A 10735-nucleotide genomic window follows, 5' to 3' on the forward strand; every position below is an offset into this window, starting at 1 on the left:
TTTTATTAATATCCTTTTATTACTTTGCTCTTTCTTAATTATCTTTCCTTGATCTCTTTTCTAATTTTAATGCTTTGCTTTACTCAGCTCTTTCTTACACTTTTCTGTGTCACTTTATTGTTTTATTCTTTAATATATTAAGAAATTGGTCGGGTTACGACAACAGAATTCTTTCACGGAACTGATGGAGATATTGCACAAAATACCATGATATGCTATCTATAACAAAGATATGATTCATCACTGAAAATAAGAAAGATCTATTACTTCTTGGACTATTGCTAGGAATATCATTAAACTGCATTCTTGTCTTATTTCGAAGTATTTGAATACACAATATTTACTGAAATTGTGATGTATCTAATTGAAGCTCAAAGAAGAATTTATCTCAAATGAAAATTACAATTAATTTAACTTTATATTTAACTGATATGTTTTTTTACTTCCTGATTACATTACGTTGAGTCTGTTACGTGTGCAATGACACCGACCGGAAAAGAAGATTTGGAGAATTTACAGTCAAGTTTGACTCTTTAAAAATAAAAAATTAATTATTACGCTGTGTCATTACGAGAGGTTAGAAAATCTGTCATAATAACTATGTCCAAGGCAAAGATACAAAATGGTATAATAAAATTATTAATTATTATTTATGGACAGCACGTACCATATAAAAAGTAGAAATATGTTTATAATTATAAGCTTTTCATCTTCTTTTTCTAATTATAAGCGATTACAGCAAATCTGACAGCAAGAAATCACAGTTGTAACAGGTGGGCAAATGAACGGTGTCCAAACGAACGGTGGGCAAATAACGGTGTCCAAACGAACGGTGTCCAAATGAACGGTGCGCATCTTTCTGTGTCCAAACGAACGGTGTCCAAATGAACAGTGTCCAAGTGAGCGGTGTCCAAGTAAACGATGCGTATTTTCTTATGTGTCCAAAAGCTACTGTATCCAAAATTACTGTGTCCAAATGCACTGTGTCCAATTTAACTGTGTGCAAAATCTCGTGTCCATTTGTAACGTGTCCATTTGCACCGTGTCCAATTATACTGTGTTCAAGTGCACCACTCCCTTATCCAAAGCGTACCACATGGAGGTTGCACGGTCGAATTTACGCTTCTGTGTGTGTGTGTGTGCGCGCGCGCGCGCGTGCGTGTGTGTATTGTGTGTGTGTGTGTGTGTTGTGTGTGTTTGCGTGTATGTGTCTGTCTGCGCACAAACAGAACGAGACCCCGCGATTCGTCACTCTCGCAGTATTTTATGACTCCAAACTCTCTGATGCGCATATATATGTGTGTGTGTGTGTGTAATTAAATGTGCTGTGTAATTTAATTTTTTACAGAGTTAAAATCGTGTGTTGACAATACCCAATTTTAAGAACATTACAAGAATTAGCGCACGCACTCCAGCAAATTTGGCGTAACCTTCCGCAAGCACAGATACGAAGATGCATTAATATGCGAGAACGTTTGCAAGATGTTATTCGAAACAGAGGCGGCAACACACGATTTTAACTCTGTAAAAAATTTAATTACACAGCACATTTAATTACACACACACACACACACACACGCACACACACACACATACATATGCGCATCAGAGAGTTTGGAGTCATAAAATGCTACGAGAGTGACGAATCGCGGGGTCTCGTTCTGTTTGTGCGCGGACACACACACACACACACGCACGCACACACAACACACACACAACACACGCACACAAGACATACACGCACGCACACACACACACACACACACACACACATATACACAGAAGCGTAAATTCGACCGTGCAACCTCCATGTGGTACGCTTTGGATAACGCTAATGCCGGCGGTAATTGAATTTTTCATTTTAAACTTGATTTAAGTCTTCGAGATATAGAGAAAAAAAAATCTTAACGATTCGGCCGGTTGCACATGTAATTGGGATACTTTTTACTTGTAAAAATTGTAGAATTCATAAAAATGTTAACGTTTTTTCATTAAGTTGCATTGATTTAAATGAAAAATGGAAAAAGTGCAATTTTTACTTGATTTTAAAGTAATGATTACACTTTAACAATGAATATTAATTGAAAAGGCAATTAGTGCATGTTAAAGTGCCGACTCTTCTCTTTAAATTGCTTTTTTAATAATCATTGTGCGATAATTTTTTCACTAGTTATGAACGCTCAAAGTCAATAGATCGATTTTACTTCAACAGTGAATAACTCGGCGAAAAAAAATCATTACAATAGGACATTCATTAAAAAAGCAAATTAAAGATAAAACTCTGCTCTTTAAAATCCAATTAACGAAATTGTGCTACAATTTTTTTTCTTCGGCATTCTTTGACAAACTTTTGAAAAATTTAGTTAATCGACGGACGTTGCTTTTTCATAATGTAACTTCGTAACAAATGAAAAGAATTGAACTTGACTAAAAGATTCTAAAACTAGAAACTTCAAGCTTTGTAACGCTTTTTTATTGATCTCAATCTGAATATATGCGACGAAATTGCAGCCACTTGAAAATTGCTTTTTTTGTAGAAGGATGAAAGTGGCCCTTTAATTTTTTTGCGTAGTGTATATACATTGACGTTTTTGAGAACTGTCCTCGTTAATAATTATAACCATACATTGTCGCTATTGAAGACATCAAAATGTCCTCAATGACATTTTTAGCAGAACATATGCTTTGAGGTCCTCAGTGGAGATATTATAAAAATATTGTAGATGTTATAAGAAATATACAGAATGTTCAAAAATATTATTAATTAAAAAATAAATCAAATTAAAATGTGCTACGTAAATTTGGATTCAAGAATAATGCAGAATCTGTAAAATATAAAAGATATCCTTTCATATATATATATATATATAAAATATCTCCATGAATAAGTTAAATCAAAATAGAAAAATAAATAAAAATGAAAACAGACAAAAGTTACAAATCCATGTAGAACATTTTAATCGCTTGTTTATATTTTAATTAATTATATTTTTGAACATTCTGTGTATACATTGCGGGTTATATCTATCACGATGCATGTTGATATTGCTGTATTGCTGTATTGCTGTTGATATGACAGATTTCCCAACCTTAAATACACAAAAAATTTGTTGATAAACGTTTAGTTTCTCCCGCTCATCTTAGATTTTAGTAAAATGCATTCATTTAATGTCTTTCGTTTAATTTCTATCATGTTCTTAAATGCATAACTTTTAACGGTGTATTATTTTTTTGATAGTACCGAATAATGATTTTTATTTTTCTTGTTTTTATACGAAAAAACATTAAAGAAATATATTTTTATCAAAATCTAAGATGAGAAATTAAATATTTATCAACAAATTTTTAGTGTATTTATGGTTAGGAAATCTGTCATATCAACGAAATACAGCGATATTAGGACTACATTCGGAAACACCACCTGTATGCACATGAGCGTTATTCTATCTTTGTTATTTACTAAAAGTTGAACAAAGATAGAACAAAGCTCGTGTGTACACGGATGATTTTTCCGAACGCAGCCTAGCATGCGTTATGATAGATATAACCTTGGCCGGTATTCATAGTCAGTTCTTATATTTAAGACCATCTTAAGCACAATCTTAAGATAAACCAATCACAGAGCCGTATTAGCATCTTAAGACATTACTTAAAACGGTCTTGAAATAAGAACTGACTATGAATACCGGCCCTTAAGCCAGTATCAGACTACGTATTAAAGATTAAAATTTGATCAATCAGGATAAAGGGTACTAAAATTTCCTTGCCCTGATTAGTCAAATTTCAATCTCAATGCATAGTCTGATACGGGCTTTAGAACATATATAAATGGAAGAGGAATAGCAAGCTAAAATGTGTCCGAAGGAAGCAAGAAAAAAAATCGTAGTTGCCTCTGTCTTATGAGTAACTGCTCGAAAGTGCGCATGCGCGCCATTTGTTCACGTATACAAGCATCGTATCCATCGTATCTGTAGATATACATGTTTCAACATATGACTAATGTAATCTTAAGCCTATCACACACAAATTGGCATAGCTGCATATGCATAGCATCAGACCCTCTGGACCAATGAGCATCGAAATAAAATCGCCATATTGATTTACATAGCATGCTTATTGGTCCAGCTGCATATGCAGCTATGTCAATTTGTGTGCGATAAGGCCATCACACACAAAATTCCATAAGGACATAAGACGTAACCGTAAGAAAATTGACCAATCCTAATCGAATATTGGGCTTTCCGTCAAAGTGGAGGGATTACGGAGAGCCAAATACTCGATTGGGATTGGTCGATTTTCTTACGCTTACGTCTTACGTTCTTATGGAATTTTGTGTGTGATGGCCTATAGCTCTTATTTTTCAGTGGCCAAACCAGCCAAGCAAACACATGCGCACTTTTGAATAGTTACGAGAGGCAACTACGATTTTTTTTCTCACTTCCTTCCGACACTTTTCGGCCTGCTATTCCTCTTCCATTTATATATATTCTAAGGATTAACCTATTCTTATTTACATAATTGTTTATGTTACACATGATCCCATACAGCACAGAACATTGCAGCAACATTTGTAACATTGCCGCAATGTTGCTACAATGTTGCAATGCTGTTACAACGTTCTGTGCTGTATGGGTAACGACTGCAACGTTCACGGTATCATTTCATCTTTGTTGTTCACCGAAAGTTAAACAAAGACAGATGATGCTCGCGAGCGTTGCGGTCGTTAAGTGTGTAATAAACCGCTTTCGCGAGGCGGTCGTGGATAACTCGGTCGGAATCCGGGGCTCGTGAAAGGATATCGAGAGACGAACGAAAGCAGCGTGAGGTAAAATATAATTTATTGCGTGTAAGTATGTGTGTATACAGAATGAGTGTATGTGAATAAACGATGTATGCGTGTGAGCGTGTGTAGTTGCGTGCGAGTGAGGCGATAGGCGAGCGAGTGCGTGCGCGAACGTATAATATAGAAGTATGATGTAACAATGTATCGAAAGCACTCGAAAGTATGTATGTGATGTGAATGACGATATGTGTGTGGCGAAAATGCACTCGTGTATGTGTGAGATGCGGAATCGGTCAGCGGTGCGGTCGTGTCGGTCACGGTGCATCCGAATTAAAGGCACGTATGCGCGGCGCGGAACGCGATTTCAGCGGTTCGATATAATATCGATTACGCTAACGGATCGTGATTTCGGCAGAGGCCGCTAACTATCGGGCGATAATTTCGGTCGGGCCGGTGGGCGATCCTTAGACCCGCCTGTATCGATTCGGGTGCGTCGATCGGTGTCGCGGCAGGATTAGATCCTCCCCTGAGCGGGACTTAGCGCGCCGTATTAATGGCGAGTCCGATTTCGTAAATGGCGGTCGCGGAATTACTGTCGGTTCGTGAGTAGCGTTTTGTCGTTTCGTCCGGGATAGTCTTTCCGTGGAATTTAGAAGTGCCACGGCCGACGGGAACACTCGTCAATGGCAGGGAACTCCCTACCACTGGTTGCTCGCTGTTGCACTTAGGTGGACGGATTTGTTCGAGGTGTCGAGAACTCTCGACGGAGGTTGAGTACGCCCAACCTCATTTTCCTCTTTCGTATAAGATCGGAAGGATCGCTCTTGGAGATGCCGCAAACTCTCGGCGGAGGCTGGGTACTCCCAACCCCGTTTTCTCTCTCTTTAAGCGGTTATAGGATCGTAGCGGATTTCCAGGCGTCTTACAGACTCTGGCACAAAGGAACCGCAGGTTCGGACATTTGGTTCACGCACTCGGTCGAGCGGCCGGTGGTGCGAAGCTACCATCCGTGGGATTATGCCTGAACGCCTCTAAGGCCGTATCCTCTCTAGTCGAAGGTGGCAATGATATCTTTAGGAGTCTCGTGAGTCGAAAGACTCAAAACAATGTGACACTATTAGGCGGCCGGTTCACGGATCGGTCGTCGCACAAGCTCGGTTTGCCGTACGGCGCCATCGCCCGTCGTCGGGATCTCACCGCTTCGACGGCACGGCGTCTAACGGTCGATCATGGGTTTCGCGAGTTCGATGTCGAGACTCGGAATCGTCTGTAGACGACTTAGGTCCCCAGTTAGGTCACAAAGTGACATTGGATAAGCATTCTTTGTTAATATGAAGGAACTTGGGTATTTTAACAATATGAGAGTTCTTAGATGAATATGATAAGATGCATATTATATTTAGAAGCAAATATTTTGTTATATTTTTATAGTTTTTTTTAATACAAGAGTATAGATACATATATACATATATATATGCAACATAACCCTAATAATTTTTTAATCATTAATCTATCTCTTTTATTTATAGTGGAATGCCAGAAATAATGTATTCTTGTGCCTATGCAATACATACTAGTGTTGGGATAACTATTATGCAATTACAGTATAAGGTAATGTTTTTAAATATCGTGTTTTATTTCTATTCAACTTAAAGGAAGACTGAATTCTGATGACATTTATACTGGTAAGGTTGCTGTATAAACCAGATCTTAATGTCACACTGCCTACTAATATTATATCATTTATTTTAATTTTAAGCAGACGAAAGTAATAGATCGATACTAATTTGCAAATCAAAGATCCAGCTTGCATCGAATATCAGAAGGGATTCCATTTACAAACCACGAGAATCTTTTAAGCGAGAGTTCAGTATTATAGTCTCTCCTAATAGAATCTTGTGACCTATAATGGAATGATCAACGTTCATTCATTAACTTGCAGTGTTTGTTGAAGCAATAATGGTTTCGTATTAGTTGTTGATATATTAGAAGATTGAGTAAACATTTGTATTGCTATTCAGTTAATGGATACATTAGTGAAGACAGTGCTTTAGCATACCTCAAATGCAGCATATTGTATATTATCTGTATTACAATAAAAAATCTAATAATTTCATGTTCTTAACAGATTTATCAACTTTACAGTTATGTTGAAGTATACATGAATACACGATTTTTCAGAGAAATAATCCTGCATTAATATAATAATTATATTTGTAATAATTATACTTGAAGGTTTACATGTATGTACTCTCACATAATGCATATACATATATTGAAATATGGAATTATTAGAAATATTAGAATAGATAAATTTATATATTTGTATATCGATGTATTTCGTATGGTGAACAATGATGAATTGTACCATACTCTTTCGTACTTAAAATCTTACGATGCGGTGACATACCGTGAAATTTCAAGTGCGAAAAAATACGATATAATTCTTCATTGTACGAGCAGTATACTATATGAAACACACCGATATACAAATATATAAATATATCTATTCTAATATTTCTAATAATTCTATATTTCAATATATGTATATGCATTATGTGAGACAGTATATACATGTAAACCTTCAAGTATAATTATTACAAATATAATTATCATATTGATACAAGATTATTTCTCTGAAAAATAATGTGTTCATATGTACACTGCAATGTAATTGTAAAGTTGATAAATCGATTAAGAACAAAAGGTTATAAGATCTTTCCGTTGTGATATAGATAATATACATATATGTATAATATGTATAATAATATATAGATTACAATATGTCACATTTGCATATAATATGCCAAAGCATTGTCTTCGCTGAAACGATACATAAATGTAAACCTTCAGATATAATTACAAATATAATTATTATATTAAGACAGAATTAATTCTTTGAAAAATTGCTTTTAATGTATTCCAACATAACTGTAAAGTTGATGAATCTGTTAAGAACAATAAATTATTAAATTTTTTATCATAAGACAGATAATACACAATGTGCTGCATTTAGGAATGACATGTTAAAGCACTGTCTTCACTGATATATTCACTAACTGGATAGCAATACAAATGTTTATTTAATCTTCTAACACGTCAACAATATGATACCATTATTGCTTCAGGAGACACTGCAAGTTAATGAATGAGCGTTGATCATTCCATTACAGATCACAAGATTCTATTAGCGGAGACTATAATATTGAATTCTCGCTTAAAAGATTCTTGTGCTTTGTAAATGGATTCCCTCCAGACATTCGATGCAAGCTGGATCCCTGGTTTGCAAATTAGTGCCGATCTATTATTTTCCCCTGCTTAAAATGAAAATAAGCATGATATAAATATAAATAGGTAGCGTGACATTAAGATGTCGTTTGTAAAACAATCTTACCAGTATAATTGTCATCATCACAATTCAATCTTCCTTTAGGTTGAATGAGCAGTCAGAAAACACAATACTTAAAAACATTACCTCATGCTGTAGTTGTTATCCCAGCATGCGTAGACTCAAAAATACCAAAAATTATTTCTAAAGTAAAGATTCCACTGTAAATAAAAGACAATTATACTGGTAAGATTGTTTTACAAACGACATCTTAATGTCACACTACCTATTTATATTATACATGTTTCTCTTCATTTTAAGCAGACGAAAGTAATAGATCGTCACTAATTTGCAAACCAGGGCTCCAGCTTGCATCGAATGTCTGAATCGAATTTGGAGGAAATTCATTTACAAAGCACGAGAATCTTTTAAGCGAGAGTTCAATATTATAGTCTCCGCTAATAGAATCTTGTGATCTGTAATGGAATGATCAACGCTCATTCATTAACTTGCAGTGTCTCCTGAAGCAATAATGGTATCATATTGTTGACGTGTTAGAAGATTAAATAAACATTTGTATTGCTATCCACTTAGTGAATATATTCAGCCGATAGTTCCTTTGTTCATCGTTATGCGACGCGCTATATGCATCCATCTCGTATTTGATTTTTAGTCATGAGAAGTATATAAAGCTTACAAAAAGCAACTGACAGAAGATTAAAAATATAATTATTTCTCTCTCTCTATCAGTTCAATTACTGATACAATTCCAAACATAGGGAATTAAGATATTAGACTGATTGTGTCTCTTAAATCGGACAGATAAATGTCTAAAAAAGTTTAAATCATTCGTTTATTGTTTACTTAAAATGTAAATATATATATATATATATATATATATATATATATATATATATATATATATATATGTAGGTGGATTGAGCCTTTCCAGGACTCAGATTAATTGCCTGATTTTTCGGCATACATAGGTTTACATTTACAAGGTTGTCACTTTAGTACAGGCGTTTTTGAATGTATGAAGTGGTAAGGTTTATATAAGTGAAAATAACTTTTCAGGACATTATGTAAGATACGGAAATAACATTTCCAGGACATATTTCAAAAAAGTTATATTGAGATATTTAAATACATCTCTAGGCTTTATATCAGTAAATCTAACAAGAAACTAGTTTTAACAGATAAAGGAAATGATATTAACAGAATTAATGATATGTATAATAATACTACGGATTATTAATTTGTGAAAATATGTAAAAAATTGAAATTTTGATGAATTATCTACACCAAAGCTTGGCAAAGTTTGCACGCTCGATTTTCGGCAAGTTCTACTCAGCGCTGTTCTCTTGCCGCAACAGTACTGAATAAAGTTTACCGAAAATTAAATGTTGCATGCAAACTTTACCGATAAGCTCTGATCTATAATCAATTATCTGATCTGAATCAATTTTTTATATGTTAAATAAATTTTCTGGTAAGTCCCGTAAAATTAAGATTTGATAAGAAAAGTTATTTGACATTCAAAAAATTAATTTATATAAATTTTTTCAAAATTTTTATCGATTTTCTTTAAATATTTACAAATTGCTAGTTGATAGTGTATCAAGCAACGCGATAGTGTCGCGACGCCAAGTACATATAAAAATTCGTTCCAGCTTGTCAACGGGTTGCCTATATACAGGGGCTGAGACGCTACCAAGTATCTTATCCGAAATTTTAGGCCTAGTAAACTTTCGATTAAGATATTTTAATAATTAAAGCCGTAATAAAAAGTCTAATGGCACTTTTATTATATAAATGAATTATATAAGTGAATTTAATCTTCCGATTGCGACCAGTTCGAATAAGATTGGTACAGTCAATCCAGAGAAATGATGATCGTATATCAGAATTGTGATATTTTCATCATTATCATAATAATAAGATAAGTTTCAGACTCTCACGTATGCTCGCACGCACACACGCGATTTTGTCCCTCAAGGCGCGTTTATATCGCTCATGTACGATTATTCTTTCGTGTATTATTCTTTTATAAAATTATAATTTTAAAAATTTATAATAAATAAGAGAAAGAAAGAAAGAGAGAGCGAGAAAGAAAGAGTGGGGGGAGAGAGAGAGAGAGTGAGTGAAAAGAGGGGTAGCGGCAGAGAGCGAGAGAGGGAGGGAGGAGGGGAGAGAGTATGTATACATATTCTTATTTCAAACTGTACAATAAAATATCTTCAAAATTATAAATTCTGAAAAAAAAAATATAAATTTTAGAAAAAATATATTAATTCCAGCAACAATATATTCTAATATTGTAGGTTTTACAATATTGGAATATATTAACTGAATTTCAGTTGGAACACATACATATCATGTAAGAACATAAAAATTGCTTTAATTTAAAGTCCGACTCAAAAGAGTTAATTGAAAAATTTAAAATATATCAAAATAAATTTGCACAAGCGCATAATAAAATTATATTGATTTACATAGCACGTTTATTGATCCAGACAGTCTTATGCTATGCATATGCAGCTATGCCAAATTGTATGTGATAGACTTAAAGCCTATGTTTGTCTCTTTTCCTAGCATCTCATTGGTAATTTTATATATGGAGA

General features: G+C 34.3%; 1 pseudogene; it reads right to left on the reverse strand.

Moving 5' to 3' along the window:
* LOC138933293 (uncharacterized) overlaps positions 1 to 10735 on the reverse strand; it is a 107014-nt pseudogene that overhangs the window by 37787 nt on the left and 58492 nt on the right.

Source organism: Polyergus mexicanus, unplaced genomic scaffold (genome assembly GCF_030449975.1).
Source record: "Polyergus mexicanus isolate NDT 795.1 unplaced genomic scaffold, iyPolMexi1.0 SCAF_5, whole genome shotgun sequence".
NCBI lineage: Eukaryota > Metazoa > Arthropoda > Insecta > Hymenoptera > Formicidae > Polyergus > Polyergus mexicanus.